The sequence below is a fragment of the Piliocolobus tephrosceles genome, chromosome 2 (genome assembly GCF_002776525.5).
Source record: "Piliocolobus tephrosceles isolate RC106 chromosome 2, ASM277652v3, whole genome shotgun sequence".
NCBI classification, from domain to species: Eukaryota; Metazoa; Chordata; class Mammalia; order Primates; family Cercopithecidae; genus Piliocolobus; species Piliocolobus tephrosceles.
This window is the reverse complement of record NC_045435.1, coordinates 177,211,271-177,227,762: the sequence shown is the minus strand read 5'-3', so window position 1 is coordinate 177,227,762 and position 16,492 is coordinate 177,211,271. Positions and strand designations below refer to the sequence as shown.

General features: G+C 42.3%; 1 long non-coding RNA gene across 2 annotated transcripts in view; it reads left to right on the top strand.

Moving 5' to 3' along the window:
- Window positions 1-16,492, top strand: part of LOC111550115 — a 105,262-nt gene continuing 88,770 nt past the window's right edge. For both annotated transcript variants that reach the window (XR_002733926.1, XR_002733925.1), the window contains exon 1: window positions 1-34. This is a non-coding gene — a long non-coding RNA (uncharacterized LOC111550115). The remainder of the gene's footprint in view (window positions 35-16,492) is intronic.

The following is a 16,492-nucleotide window of genomic DNA, read 5'->3' as shown; positions in this document are numbered from 1 at the left end:
CCTCTCCCCCCGCCGCGGCGCCGCCTCTTGTGAGGTAAGCCTCAGAATCCTCTGGCTTAGTCCGTCTCTGTTACCCCTCGCCTGACCCTCCCTGCGTCTGCGCAAAAGTAACAGTAATTTTGTCATTTCCTGAAACTTCGAGTTAAACCTTTGAGCTGTTCATTTCCTAAAAGGGCGAAAACGCGGGCACCCCTCGAGCTAGTTCATCGCCTTTTAACCTGGGAGTTCTGTTAAAAGGAAGTAACTGCAAAATGTGTTCGCTGTTAGGTTTCTTTGGAAGCTTTGGGTTGTGTTCATGCGTTCTCTTGGCGTGTGAACTGGGGGAAAGTGGAGCGCCAGCCATATAAAATGACAACTTTGTATATGGGGGCTGGGAGGTATGATGCCCATTCTAGCTTGATGAAATTAATGTAATTTTAATTAAGTTTAATTTTCGTTTGAATTACCCAGGAATAGCATCTTGAAAGGCGGGGCATAAAAAGCAGTTAAAGAGCTTCGAGAAATGGTTAATCTTTTTGTAAACTAAAGACCAAATGAAAATCCAAGTGCATTAGAAAAGAAATAAACTTATAAGGGCTGAAGGTTTTGTCTGCAATTTACAGCTAATTAGTCTCAAAGATTTCTGTGACTTGCCCGAGGGAGGTGGAGTTGGGGCCACTGTTTTCACAGGGACACCACCAGGGCCCGCTTGAGTACTGCCGCCCTTAGGACCCGCAGTACCTGGCCGTCCAGGGCCTCTTATCTTCCACTCTCACTTGTCTGTTCTCCCCTTTCCATGTTTTTGGTTCCTTTCCTGAATTTTCCTTGTCTCCCCCCCCCATTCCCGTTTGCTTCCTCTGTCCCTTTAACTTCTGTTTCCTTGATGGTGGAGCCAACTTTCCTTTCCCTTAAAAGGCCATAAAAAGAAATATAATTATTTTTAAAACGTCTTTTCATAAGGCTTGTTTTCTTGTCCTAAGCCTGTTTTTTTTTGGGGGGGGAGGTGAAAAAGTTCATATACAGACAGACATAAAACTTTGTCTGGTAAAAGCTGCCCTCTATTTTCTTCCACAGCTATCCTGTGAAAGTAGGAGTGTGTGTGAATGGTGAAGCAAAGAGAGAGAGACATGGGGTCAGTAGAAGAGGGAGCGCGGTGTGTGTAAGGAGTTAATTAGAACCAGAGGGCCTGGGTCTGTGGCTCATGCCTGTAATCCCAGCACTGTGGGAGGCTGAGGCGGAGGACCCTTTGCACCACTGCACTCTAGCCTGAGCAACAGAGTGAAACCCAGTTTCAAAACAAAAACAAAAAAGCAGAAACAGGAGAAAAGCCATCCATATAAGCAGAGAGGTACTTAAAATGTTGCAAAACTCAATTCCAAATAACATATCTGTGGATTCTACAAAATCTAGGAAGCGCATATTTCCAATCAATCTTTGTATATTCATCTGTAATGCATTTCCTTATATGATTTGGGTCTTTTAGGAATAAATCTGTAGCTTTAGCTATCCCCGAAGTAATCACAGGTGTTCACTTTCTATTCAATGACAAAGTATTGTGAACTATTCTATGAAATAATAAAATATCAGTGTTTTCAGACTACATGCCCTTTTCAGTAGCCTTTTCAGTGTGATGGCACCTGTGCCTAGTTCTGCCAGTGGATGTTGTTATCTTTGATCTACAGTTGGGAAGCTAAAACCCAGAAGGTTACTTGTCTAAGACTATACGCCTCCAAGAAGACAGAACTGTGGCTGCTATTTCCAATTTTCTAGTCTCTGAACATGTAATTAAAGAACTAATTTCCAATTTACAATGAATAATAGAATTTACTAAAACATAACAACCGACGAAAGTGTGCTGTTTTATTCCCAATTTCTCTCTCTATCTCTTTCTTTCATTTGTGACAGTCTCGCTCTGTTGCCCAAGCTGGGGTGCAGTGGTCAGGTCTCCGCTGACTGCAGCCTCCGCCTCCCAGGTTTAAGCGGTTCTCAGTGCGTCAGACTCCCCAGTAGCTGGGACTACAGGCCGGTGCCACTACATGTGTCTAATTTTTGCATTTTTAGTAGAGATAGAGTCTCACCATATTGGCCAGGCTGGTCCCAAGTTCCTTGTCTCAAGTCATTTGCCCGCCTCGACCTCCCAAAGTGTTGGGATTACTGTTGTGAGCCACTGTGGCCCCCCCCCCCCCAATTTGTTTCTTTGGTGTTTGTAATTCTGCTTGGTCAACAGTAACTTGCAGAAATTGATTGGCACATATATTTTGATAAAGTATTTGAAGATATTCCTGAAGTTTGATTTATGTTTCAGGAACCTATATTGAAAGAAAATAAACTGCTGTGTATTCCATTATTTAAAGATAATTGTTCATTTTGGTGACATTTGGTAGTTGGATAGTGGAGACAAATGATAGTACTCTATGATCTTCAATCTAAACATTTATGTTAGGACAAATTATTCCCATATCTGTATAATGCTATATTTCTGCCCTGACCTCTACAAATCACAGTAGCACCATTATTCGATCTTGTTCTCTTTTTCAAAAAATTCTACCTTCCAAGGTGGTGGTTCTTTAAGTTTATAAGTGAACCATAAAGTAGTTGGAAACCTGGATCCCAGGATGGTAGAAATATGAAGCTTGCTTATTGCAAGGACAGTTTTAAATATGTATAGGACTTTATTATCCTTACTGTATACAGCATTTTAATGGGGAGGGGAAAGTAGGAGCATTGTTGGAGGTTAATTTAATTTTTGTAGTTTTAAAAAACAAACAAATGACTGTATCAGTCTTTAAAATCAGCAATAGTGTTACACTGCTAGAACTTTTAGAACATACAGACATGAAATAATATCCTCACCAGAAAAGTGCTATCCAACTCCATTATTGGGAAGCTTGAGAGTACATTTTGACAACATCTACACTCAGGGGATAAAATTTGAAACAAGAGTTCAAAGGACAAAGTTTATTAACCTTATCCTTTTGTCTTACAAAGAAGACAGAAGCTCTCACAATTAAACAATTTGAACAGAAAGATTAGCAAGGGATTGGTCTTTGTGTATTTAATTACTGTAAAGCTATAATGGAAAACCTCTTGTGGGTCAACATATGTTTGCAAATAATGTTTTACTTCAGATTACTTAGAAAATATTTTATTCCAAAGTATTGTGAACTTTCAAACATCTATTCTGTAGATGATTGAAATATTTTGGATAAGTAATCTGTTAATTCATATTGATACAAATATCTTTGACTGTCATACTCTGTTGCAGCTACTATCACTACATAGCAAATTGGCCCTTATTAAGCATCTTGAAACAACCATTTCTTATGTTCATGGATTTTGGGGCAATTCACATCGGACACGACAGGAATAATCTCCCCTTCTTGTGGGGTCAGCTCTCATCTCTTAAGCTGGGCTGGCTCAAAGACTAGAATCGCTGATGGGAACACTCATACCTGGCTGCCTTATATGATTTGGTTTCCTTACAGCTAGTGATCTCAGGGTAGTCAGACTTTTTACCAGGCAGTTCAGGGTTCCAAGCGTGAGTGTTCTAGTGCACAAGGCTGTATTGCCTAATATAATACCAAGCTTCAGTATCACGTCCACAGTAGTCTGTTGGTTGAAGCAGTCACAAGCCTGCCCATAGTCAAGAGGTGTGGCCATAGATGCTACCCCCTCTACCTCTCCATGAAGAGTATAAAAAAACTTAGGACCCTGTTTAAAAACTGCCACTTACTTTATTCAGCCCTCTCATACTCATATTGAACTCTGAAGAATTTTTCTTCAGATATTTTCCCAAAGGGACTACATATTCATAAAACCCCCTACAGGTGGGTGAAGGTCAGTTAAACTGCCCTGGGATGATTTTTCTTTCTCATGGGAAGCAGATGGAATTAACAGACTGTGGCTGCTGTTTTAAAACAAGATATGCCAGTATCTGTATCCCTTCTGAGACGAGTTGTGTTTCTTCAGTGAGGGAGAACATGTAATCATGCCCTGTTGAAAGCCCTTTTATTTAGAAATCATGCTTGCTTTTACTCTTTATTATTTGAATATATATGTATGTCTGGAAATAGACTGAGGGGAAACTTGCCTGTTGATATCTTAATAAAAGTAATTAAAACGAGGTCAGGAGATCGAGACCATCCTGGCTAACACGGTGAAACCCCGTCTCTACTAAAAATACAAAAACTAGCCGGGCGAGGTGGCGGGCGCCTGTCGTCCCAGCTACTCGGGAGGCTGAGGCAGGAGAATGGCGTAAACCCGGAGGCGGAGCTTGCAGTGAGCTGAGATCCGGCCACTGCACTCCAGTCCGGGCGACAGAGCGAGACTCCGCCTCAAAAAAAAAAAAAAACATTCCCAGGGCTGGGACTAGGATGAGGTGAGTGAGGCACTTGCTTCAGCTGTAAAATTTAAGGCTATGCCTTAAAAACTCAGTAATCCAAATAAATATTTTCATGAAGTATTAAAGAAAATTAAATCTAATGCCAAGCAATCTAGAATCAAATATCAAAGTTTTAGATAAAGACAGTATATTATTTTCCTAGGGCTGCTGTAACAAAGTACCCAAAACTGGGTGGCTTAAAAGAGCATACATTTCTTTTCTGTCAGTTCTGGAGGCCGGGGCTCTCAGGAGGAAACCTCATGCCTCTCTGCTAGCTTCTGGTCATTGCCAGCAATCCTTGGTGTTTGTTGGCTTGTCTCCACTCATCTGTACCTCCATCATCACGAGTTCTTCCCTATGTGTCTCTGTGTCCTCTCCTTTTCTTTTGAGGACACCAGTCACTGGACTTAGGGCCCATTGTAATCCAAAATGACCACATTTTAAATAATTATGTTTGCAAAGACCTTTTCCAAAGAAGATCACATTCTGAGGCTCTGGGTAGACATGAATTTTTTGGAGGCCCTGTTGAACAATACAGACAGGATCAGTGTTACTGATTTTTTTTTTTTTTTTTTTTGCCATAAGATCCAATGTGGCTGAGCATGGTAACCCCCAATCTGCCTTAACGTCCAAAAACTTGCTCACACCTATTACAGGAGTAGATATTAAATATGTTTTGGACTGGGCATGGTGGCTCACACCTGTAGTTCCAGCACTTTGGGAGGCTGAGGCAGGTGGATCACCGAGGTCAAGAGTTCAAGACCAGCCTGACCAACATGAAGAAACCCTGTCTCTACTAAAATTACAACAAAATTAGCCGAGCATGGTGGTGCATGCCTGTAATCCCAGCTACTTGGGAGGCTGAGGCAGGAGAATCGCTTGAACCCAGGAGGTGGAGGTTGCCGTGAACCGAGATCACACCATTGCACTGCAGCCTGGGCAGCAAGAGCAAAACTCCGTCTCAAGAAAAATAATAATAATAAAATAAAATAAATGTGTTTTGACTCAAAATAGACAACACATTACGAGATTTTTTTTAGTAGTTAGCATGGGCTGACTACTGCCAAGTGAGCTGCTGTTCTGTCACCTCTGGAGCCCAAGACTGAGAAGTTTCACCCACTCATCTATTTCAGTTGCCACATACCTGTATCATGACTCCTAAATCTGTCTCTCCAGCCTCATTACTCTATGAATTCTAGATTCCTTTTTCTGGCGGCTCCTGGACATCCCAACTTGTTAGCCTAAAGGCATCTCAAATATAACATATTTCAATGAAGCATTTATGTCTCCTTGTCCTCTTCCCCATCTCCTTCGTTGGCATATTTGGCATATTCATCCTCCCTGTCCCCTAAAACAAACCGTTGAGAGTCTCTCTACTCTGGTCTCTCCCTCTTTCCCAGCATCTTGTCTGGTTCCACCTCAGAGACAATTCTGCATCACCTTCCTCTGCCATAATTCTCAACCTTTTATCAGCAGGTATCATCTTCGGTATGGAGATGTTCCTATAGAATATAATGTTTATCATGATCTGCTTGGAAAATAAGAGTTGTGACTGTGTTACAGGTTTGGATACTAAATATATTTTGCCTCAGAAAATACGGTGAATTATACATAATTTTGTCAGGATGACTTTGACATTATATATGGTTATATATATATAATAGACATATACTCTAAACTGTATTTTACATATACTTAAACCCTATATATTTACACACACACACACATGCACATAAAAAGAGAGTGAGAGAGCAAGCGAGCATGAGCCTCTCATGCCTCTGCCCTCAGCCTCAGAAAGGGATTATGGGCATACACTACCACCCTCATACTGGATGTTATGTTTTGATGCTTTAATATTGCTAAACCTGGTCACCCGAAGCAAATTCCTTCTAGTCTCCTTTTTGCTATAATAGAAACTCTGTTCGTCCTGAGGATGCTGCTCCCTTGTGGCCCTCTCTAGTGTGGCAGTTCACAGGCCTCCTACCCCGACTCTGAAGCAGAGTGGAAGTCCTCCCTTCTCCTTCTGGTCACTTCTGGACCATATTCCCCCCTCCACCCTACCACTACCCCAGTTTTTAGTCTCACATTAGCAGATTGGCATACTCTATTATTCCACAGTACAAACATTTATGAACTTCCTGAGTTCTTCTCCCTGTTTTTTTTGAAGATTTTTACCTTCAGGTTCACTGCTATTCTCTGAAGTGACACCCGATTTCAGCATCCAAGTAGATGATCTTCCAGTAGCTAGATTTCATGGTTCCTTGACTTCCCCTTTTACAACAATTTTGTTCTCTCTCTGTATCAGCCACTCTACTCCCATGGACCTACTTTAAACTGTGTCATCTCACATTCAAGCCATCATCTCAGTCTTTACCACCTCTAATCTTTGCAGCTCACTCTTCCTAGTTCTTCTCACCCCACATTATATTCTCACTATTCTCTTTACCTGGTTTAAATCCTACGATAAGTCATTATAATAACTCCCTTGCATAACTCTCAGCACCCAACTAAACCCACCCAGTGTAATATAATTGCAGAAAGACACACAACCATGCTTCCCGGGCTTACTCTGAATGACCCCAACCTTGAGTGGGCCCTTAATTCTGTGTGGCGATCACACATTTCCCTGGAACATTCACCTTCTCCTAGATAACTCTTCTGATAATAAACACACTCTCCTGGATACCTAGTTTTCACACCTTCTCTTCTTTCTTCTGACCTCTCATACCTGTCCCATCATCGCTCTGTCAGTTTCCTTAAGAAAACAGAAGTGATCTGAATAGACCTTCTTGGCGCTCACCACCTGTCCATCACCTTCTGCACCTGGGTCTACATACTCTGCCTTCCCTGATGTTTCTGTGGGTGGACTGTCCATGATCCTAGCTAAGAGCAGCCCCTTCATGTGTGCCCAACAGCTCTTCTTCTTTCATTTATTCAAGGTAATTACAGCAGCAATTGTTCCCTCCTTCTGTCTTATCAGTTGACTTTGAGATAGGGTCTTGCTCCGTCACCCAGGCTGGTCTCAAACTCCTGGCCTCAAGTGATCCACCTGCCACAGACTCCCAACTCACTCAATTGCTATTAATTATATATTAATCCATATCAATCAGTTAATATCATTATCCATCAATGGATTGTTCATCAGTACATAATCTGTACTTTGTCTAATTAAAAATTAAGCCTTTCTTTTGATCTCTCATCTGCTCTAGCTACTGCCCCATTTTTCTGGTTTATTTTTTTTACACAGCCAAACACCTTGCTATGGTTTGAATGTGGTTTATTTGTCCCCTCCAGACTTCATGTTGATATTTGACCCCCAGTGTTGGAGATATGGCCTAATGGGAGGTGCTTGGATCTTGAAGATAGATTCCTCATGAATAGCTTAGTGCCCTTCCTTAATGGTGAGTTCTCACTCTACTAGTTTCTGGGAGAGCTGGTTGTTCACAAGAGGCTGGCACTTTTCTACCCCCTGCCCCCCATCCACTACCTTACTTCCTCTCTGGCCGTGTGATCTCTGTACACACTGGCTCACCTTCTGCCTTCTGCTCTGAGTGGAGGCAGCTTGAGATGCAGATGTCCAGTCTTGAATTTTCCAGTCACGAGAATTGTGAGCCAAATAAAATATTTTTCTTTTCTTTTTTTTTTTTTTTTTTTTTTTTTGAGACAGGATCTTGCTCTGTCACCCAGGCTGGAGTGCAGTGGCACCATCTCAGCTCACTGCAGCCTTGACCTCCCACGCTCAAGTGATTCTCCCACCTCAGCCTCTTTAGTAGCTGGGATTACAGGTGCGTGCCACCATACTTGGCTAATTTTTAAATTTTTTTTGTAGAGAAAGGGTTTTGCTATGTTATCTAGGCTGGTCTCAAAACTCCTGGACTCAAGTAATTCCCCTGCCTTGGCTTCCCAAAGTGCTTGGATTATAGGCCTGAGCCACTGCACCCAGCCAGATTTATTTTCTTTATAAGTTATCCGATCTCAGATTTCTTTATTGCAGCACTAAATGGAATAGACACATCTCAACATTTTCCTAATTCCTCTCTTTCCATTCTTTGTTGGACCCACTCAAACCAGATTTCACCCTTGCCGCCTCAGTAGACCTGCTCCTATCAAGGTCACTGTGACTGCTCTACCATTGGTTAATTCTCACACTTTACCTTTCCCAGCCTATCAGCAGCTGTGACACAGTGGCCTCTTGTTTGGCTTTTCTGCCTTTACTCATATTCCTTGAAGTCTGTTCTCAACACAGAAGCCAAAGTGATTCTTTTAACAGCTTATCACTGGGTCAGCTCATCCCATTCCTCTCCTTAATAAGTTCATCCTATTATTAGAAGCCAAAATTTAAATAATGTCCTAAAACTCTCTCAGTAATTCTGGAAAATTCTCTCCTTCTGTTCTCTCATAGATTTATCCCTTCTAAGCACATTGACTTCCCAGCTGTTGTTCCGACACACCTGGACACACTTTTCCTTAGGATATGTCAGTAGGGAGTTTCTTCTGCCTGGAAGGCTCTCCACTCATCATTATTATCTGTCCTCTCCAGCCCTCCCTCCTTCCACCCCCACCACTAGAATGCAAAACTGCTAAGGCAGGGAGGTTGGCCCTTGTTCACTGCTCTTGGTGCTTGTTCACTGCTCTCACATAATCTCAGTGCTAAGAATTATGCCTATAGTGGTCCTTATACAATGTTTGTCCAATGACTGAAAGACCTCATGTTTTGTCCTCATCCTGTACCTTCCTGCTTGTGTAACCTTGGCCTGGAATGCCCTTTCTCCCACCTGGAAAGTATTCGTTCCTTCAGACTTACCTTTTTGGTGAAAAGTCTTTGTTTTTCTTCTTCCTTTTCTATTACCCATGATGGTGATTTAAATACACTTAGCCACAATTACCTTTATTATCCCTAAGAAATTTAAGATTCAAGATGGCCAACTAGAGGCAGCCAGGAGGAACATCTGTCACTGAGGGACCAGGACATCAGGAAGACTTGTGCGCATTTAGCAGATCTTTGGAGGAAAGGCATTAAGAGTGGACAGAGGGAGGACCCAGATACTCAGCTGAAGGGAGAGGAAGCTGGGAACACTGCATGGGGCTACTGCATACTAGGATTTATTCCTGGCCCCCAATGACTCTTGGGGAAAGGATGAGTTGAATGGGCAAGGACTGACCCACCCTCACCATGGACCTCTGGAATCCTGACAGCCGAAGACCCCATCGCCCCCATGGACACTTAAGCTGTCAAGGATAGCTGCTTAGAGAGGTAGTAGAGGCAGGACTCCAGCCTGCAAGGAGCCCAGGGGGTTTGGTGCAGGAATGTCTGAAGTGGAGCATGGCCAGTGATGCCCATCTCTCAAGGCTCACCACGCTCCCCTAGGAGAGTTTAGCCTTACAGGAGCTATTGAACCTGAACAGAACAGGACCGTCTTGCCTATGAGATGTGATCAGTCTTATCTGAGTGCCCCACTGTCTGCTAGACTCTTCTTGGCCTGTCCAAGTCTGCTTGCAGTGCAGCCTCAGATGCCCAACTAGGGTGCGTTTTGTGGATCCATATCATAGATCCTTTGTTGTCATACCATTTGAGAGCTCCAAAAAAGCAGCCTGTGCCAATGTGCACCAACCCACCCACATCCTCCCCTGACTGCAGCCTCCTTCATGTCACTTTGCCTGCACTCATTTGCCCAAGTCCACTCCACACTGCTTAGCCAGCATGGTGCCTGCCCTCCTTCTCTGGCATGGGTGTGCACATGCACCCCACCATGCCACTGTTGCTGATGTAAGTGCATGGAGGCCAGTGGCCCAGTCCCCCACCCTGTACTACCATTGCTGCTGCTGCCGGTAAAAACACACACATGGAGCCGATAGCGCTGTCCCCACCAGTGCCTTCTCCCTGTGCACACACCAGCACCATGTGAATGTGTACAAAAAGGCGAGTGCCCCCAAGCCCACCAGCACCCCACCTAAGTTGCCGAGCATGGTCCCCGCCTTGCTCCCACTCTTGTTGGCATTTGTGAACAAGCATAGATCCTGCTACCACTGCCCCAAAGAAGCACTTTGGCTGGCATCACCCACTGGAGTATTGTTGCCAGTGGTCCTAACCTCCAGCAGCCAGAGAACAAAGCCAGGGACCCGGTACCAGCCCCCCAGAGTTATAGCATGCATCCCAGAAGTGCTGAGCTGATCCTTGGTCTCCTAAAATTCCAGAAATGAAGACAGTCAACTTAACCAACCTTATATAACAATCAAACTCCCAAGGGCATCAAAGAAGATAAAAGCAAAAAAATTTAAAACTCATCCAAAGGAAAGCAACTTCAAATATTGTAGGAATGTCAGCCCATGCAAATGAGAAAGAACCAGCACAGGAATTCTGGCAACTCAGAAAGCCATAGTGTCTTCTTACCTCCAAATGACCATACTAGTTCCCCAGCAGTGGTTCTAAGCAGGCTGAAACAGCTGAAGTGACAGAATTAGAATTCAGAATATAGATAGAAATAAAGATAATTGAGATTCAGGAGAAACTTGAAACTCAATCCAAGGATTCTATGGCATACAATAAAATGATGCAGGTGATAAAATACAAAACAGCTATTTTAAGAAAGAACCATACTGATCTGATGGAGCTGAAAAAGTCACTTAAAGAATTCCAGAATATAATTGCAATATTAACAGAGAATTGACAAACTTGAGGAAAGAATCTCAGAGTTTAAGACTGGTTCTTCAAAATAACTCAGATAAAAATGAAGAAAAAAAGATTAAAGAATAATAAACAAAACTTCTGAGAAATATGGGATCATGTAAAGAGAAGAAACCTGTGACTCATTGGTATCTCTGAAAGAGAGCGTGAAGGGAAGCAAGTTGGAAAACATCTTCCAGGATATATCCATGGAACTTTTCCCAACCCTGCTGGAGGAGCCAAAATTCAAATTCAGGAAGTGAAGAGAACCCCTGTGAGATACTACACAAGACAACCATCCCCAAGACACATAGTCCTCAGGTTCTCCAAGGTCAAAATGAAAGAAAAAATGTTAAAGACAGCTAGAGAGGAGGGGCAGGTCACCTACAAAGGGAACCCCATCAGGCTAACAGCAGACCTTTCAGCAGAAATGCTACAAGCCAGAAGAGATTGGGGGCCTATATTCAGCATTCTAAAAGAAAAATTCCAACTGAAAACTTTATATCAGCCAAACTAAGATTAAGATAGCTATGATAAGCTAGGGAGAAATAAGATCCTTTTCAGATAAGCAAACATTAAGGACATTTGTTACCACCAGACTTGCCTTACAAAGGTCCTTAAGGGAGTGCTACATATGGAAAGAAAAGACCATTACTGGCCACTAGAAAAAGACACTTAAGTACACAGATCATTGACACTGTAAAGCAACCACATAAACAAGTCTGCAAAATAACCAGCTAACAACATGATGACAGGATCAAATCTGCACAGATGAATATTAACCTTGAATGTAAATGGGCTCAATGCCTCAATTAAAAGGCACAGAGTGCCAAGTTGGATAAAGAAGCAAGACCCAATGGTATACTGTCTTCAAGAGACTCATGTCACATGCAATGACACTTATAGGCTCAAAGTAAAGGGATGGAGAAAAATTTACCAAGCAAATGGAAAACAGAAAAAAGCAAGGGTTGCTATTCTAATTTCAAACAAAACGGACTTTAAATCAATGAAGAAATTTTTTAAAAAGGGCATTACATAATAATAAAAGGGTCAATTCAACAGGAAGACCTAACTATCCTAAATATATATGCACCCAACACAAGAGCATCCAGATTCATAAAGCAAGCTCTTAAAGATCTATGAAGAGACTTAGATAACCACAAAATAATAGTTAGAAACTCCAACACCCGACTGACGGTATTAGATAGATCAGTGGGGAAGAAAACTAACAAAGATATTGAGGACCTGAACTTTGCACTTGACCAAATGGACGTAATAGATATCTACAGAACTCTCCACCTCAAACCAACAGAGTATACATTCCTCTCATCTGCATATGGCACATACTCTAACATTGACCACACAATTGGCCATGAAACAATCTTCAGCAAATTCACAAAAATTTGAATCACAGCCCTCTTGGATCACAGCACAAGAAAAGCAGAAATCAATACTAAGAAAATCACAGGCATGTGCACTAGCTCATACCTATAACCTCAGCACTTTGGGAGGCTGAAGCAGGAGGGTCACTTGAACCCAGGAATTTACAACTAACTTGGACAGCATACTGAGACCTCATCTCTAAAAAAAAAAAGAAAGAAAGGAAGGAAGGAAGAAAGAAAGAAAAGAAAGAAGGAAAGAGAATCACTCAAAGCAAAACCATATGATTACATGGAAATTAAACAATGTGCTCCTGAATGACTTTTGGGTGAACAATGAAATTAAGGCAGAAATCAAGAAATTCTTTGAAACTAATGAGAACAAAGATACAACATACCAGAATCTCAGGGATGCAGCTAAAGCAGTGTTAAGCGGGAAGTTTATAATGCTAAATGCCCACATCAAAGTTAGAGAGATCTCAAATTAACAACCTACCATCACGCCTTGAGGAACTAGAGAAAGAAGAGCAAACCAAACCTAAAGCTAGCAGAAGGCAAGAAATAACCAAAATCAAAGCTGAAATGAAGGAAATCAAAATGCAAAAAAAAAAGTAAAAACAAACAATGAGTCCAGGAGTTGGATTTTTGAAATAATAAATAAGATAGACTGCTATCTAGACTAATAAAGAAAAAAAGGGAGAAGGTCCAAATAACACAATCAGAAATGACAAAGGGGATGTTACCACCAACCCCACAGAAATACAAAACCCCTCAGGGACTACTTCAAACACCTCTGTGCACACAAGGCAGAAAACTTAGAAGAAATGGATAAATTGATGGAAAAACACAACCTCCCAAAATTAAAGAAATTGAATCCCTGAACAGACCAATAATGAATTCTGAAATTGAATCAGTAATAAAAAGCCTACCAAACAGAAAAGTCCAGGACTAGATATAGGTTCACAGCTGAATTCTACCAGATGTATAAAGAAAAGCGGTATCATTCCTGTTGAAACCATTCCAAAAATTTGAATGGTCTGTAACACACTCTATAAGGCCAGCATTGTCCTGATACCAAAACAAAGCAAAGACACAAGAAGAAAAGAAAACTTCAGGCCAACATCCTTGATGAGCACAGATGCAAAAATCCTCAACAAAATAAGCAGACTGAATCTAGCAGCACATCAAAAATCTGTGAAGTTGCAAAGTTGGCTCAGCGTATGCAAATCAATAAGCATGATTCATCACATTTTGAAAGGAAAATAAATCTCAGGACCCCAAAATCATTAAGCCAAAGGGAAAAGTCAAGCTGGCAGCTGCTTCGGGAAAACCTGCCTCCCATTCTATTCCTAAATAAGATAGCTACAAATATAAAAAGGCTGCATACCTCCCTCACAATTTGCCCACAGGGAAATTCCTTGTAGACAAAGGACAGGCAGAACTCAAAAGTAATCCTTCTGCTCTTGTGACATAAATGCATATCTGATTGCTCCATTTGCCCTATTATTTCACTAAGCCAGACTAAGGAATAAATGACTATTCCTGTAAATTGTGCATTCAGTGAAAGGCTAATCAGAAACTCAAAAGAGAGAGGGTGCCAAGATGGCCAAATAGGAACAGCTAAAGCCTCCAGGTCCCAGTGTGAGTGACACAGAAGGCGGGTGATTTCTGCATTTCCAACTGAGGTACCAGTTTCATCTCACTGGGGCATGTTGGACAGTGGATGCAGGACAGTGGGTGCAGCCCAATGAGCAAGAGCTGAAGCAGGGCGAGGCATCGCCTCACCCAGGAAGCGTAAGGGGGAAGGGAATTCCCTTTCCTAGCCAAGGGAGACTGTGACACACAACACCTGGAAAATCGGGTCACTCCCATCCTAAGACTGTGCTTTACCAAGGGTCTTAGCAAATGGCACACCAGGAGATTATATCCTGTGCCTGGCTCAGAGGGTCCCACGGCCACGCAGCCTCCCTCATTGCTAGCACAGCAGCCTGATATCTAACTGCAAGGCAGCAGCGAGGCTGCGGGAGGGGCACCTGCCATTGCTGAGGCTTAAGTAGATAAACAAAGTGGCCAGGAAGCTCGTACTGCAGCTCAAGGAGGTCAGCCTGCCTCTGTAGACTGCACTTCTGGGGACAGGGCATAGCCAAACAAGAGGCAGCAGAAACCTTTGCAGATATAAATGTCCCTGTCTGACAGCTTTGAAGAGAGTACTGATTCTCCCAGCACCAAGTCTGAAATCTGAGAATGGACAGACTGCTCAAGTGGGTCCCTGACTCCGGAGTAACCTAACTGGGAGACATCCCCCACTAGGGGCAGACTGACACCTTACACCTCACATGGCCGGGTACACCTCTGAGAGGAAGCTTCCAGAGGAATGATCAGACAGCAGCATTTGCTGTTCAGCAATATTCACTCTTCTGCAGCCTCTGCTGCTGATACCAAGGCAAACAGGTCTGGAGTGGACCTCGAACAAACTCCAGCAGACCTGCAGCTGAGGGTCCTGACTGTTAGAAGGAAAACTAACAAACAGAAAGACATCCACACCAAAACCCCATCTGTACATCACCATCATCAAAGACCAAAGGTAGATAAAACCACAAAGATGGGGAAAAAGCAGTGCAGAAAAGCTGAAAATTCTAAAAATCAGAGTGCCTCTCCCCCTCCAAAGGAAGACAACTTCTTGCCAGCAGCAGAACAAAGCTGGATAGAGAATGACTTTGACGAGTTGATAGAAGAAGGCTTCAGATGATCAAACTTCTCTGAGCTAAAGGAGGAACTATGAACCCAGCATAAATAAACTAAAACCTTGAAAAAAGATTTGATGAATGGCTAACTAGAATAACGAATGTAGAGAAGTCCTTAAACGACCTGGTAGAGATGTAAACCATGACACAAGAACTACATGACAAATACGCAAGCTTCAGTAACCACCTCAATCAACTGGAAGAAAGGGTATCAGTAATTGAAGATCAAATGAATGAAATGAAGTGAGAGGAGAAGTTCAGAGAAAAAAGAGTAAAAAGAAATGAACAAAGCCTCCAAGAAATATGGGACTATGTGAAAAGAACAAATCTGCGTCAGACTGGTGTACTTGAAAGTGACAGAGAGAATGGAACCAAGCTGGAAAACACTCTGCAGGATGTTATCCAGGAGAACTTCCCTAACCTAGCAAGGCAGGCCAATATTTGAACTCAGGAAATATAGAGAACACCACAAAGATATTCCTCGAGAAGAGCAACTCCAAGACACATAATTGTCAGATTCACGAAAGTTGAAATGAAGGAAAAAACGTTAAGGGCAGCCAGAGAGAAAGGTCAGGTTATCCACAAAGGGAAGCCCATCAGACTAACAGCAGATCTCTCGGCAGAAACTCTACAAGCCAGAAGAGAGTGGCGACCTAGCAGAAGGCAAGAAATAAGATCAGAGCAGAACTGAAGGAGATAGAGACACAAAAAACCCTTCAAAAAATCAATGAATCCAGGAGCTGGTTTTTTGAAAAGATCAACAAAATTGATAGACCACTAGCAAGACTAAAGAAGAAAAGAGAGAAGAATCAAATAGACACAATAAAAAATGATAAAGGGGATATCACTACTGACCCCACAGAAATACAGACTACCATCAGAGAATACTATAAACACCTCTACGCAAATAAACTAGAAAACCTAGAAGAAATGGATAAATTCCTGGACACATACACTCTCCCAAGACTAAACCAGGAAGAATTTGAATCCCTGAATAGACCAATAACAGGCTCTGAAGTTGAGGCAATAATTAATATCCTACCAACCAAAAAAGTCCAGGACCAGATGGATTCACAGCCGAATTCTACAAGAGGTACAAGGAGGAGCTGTACCCCATCAAGCTACCATTCCTTCTGAAAGTATTCCAATCAATAGAAAAAGAGGGAATCCTCCCTAACTCATTTTATGAGGCCAACATCATCCTGATACCAAAGCCTGGCAGAGACACAACAAAAAAAGAGAATTTTAGACTAATATCCCTGATGAACATAGATGCAAAAATCCTCAATAAAATACTGGCAAACCAAATCCAGCAGCACATCAAAAAGCTTATCCACCATGATCA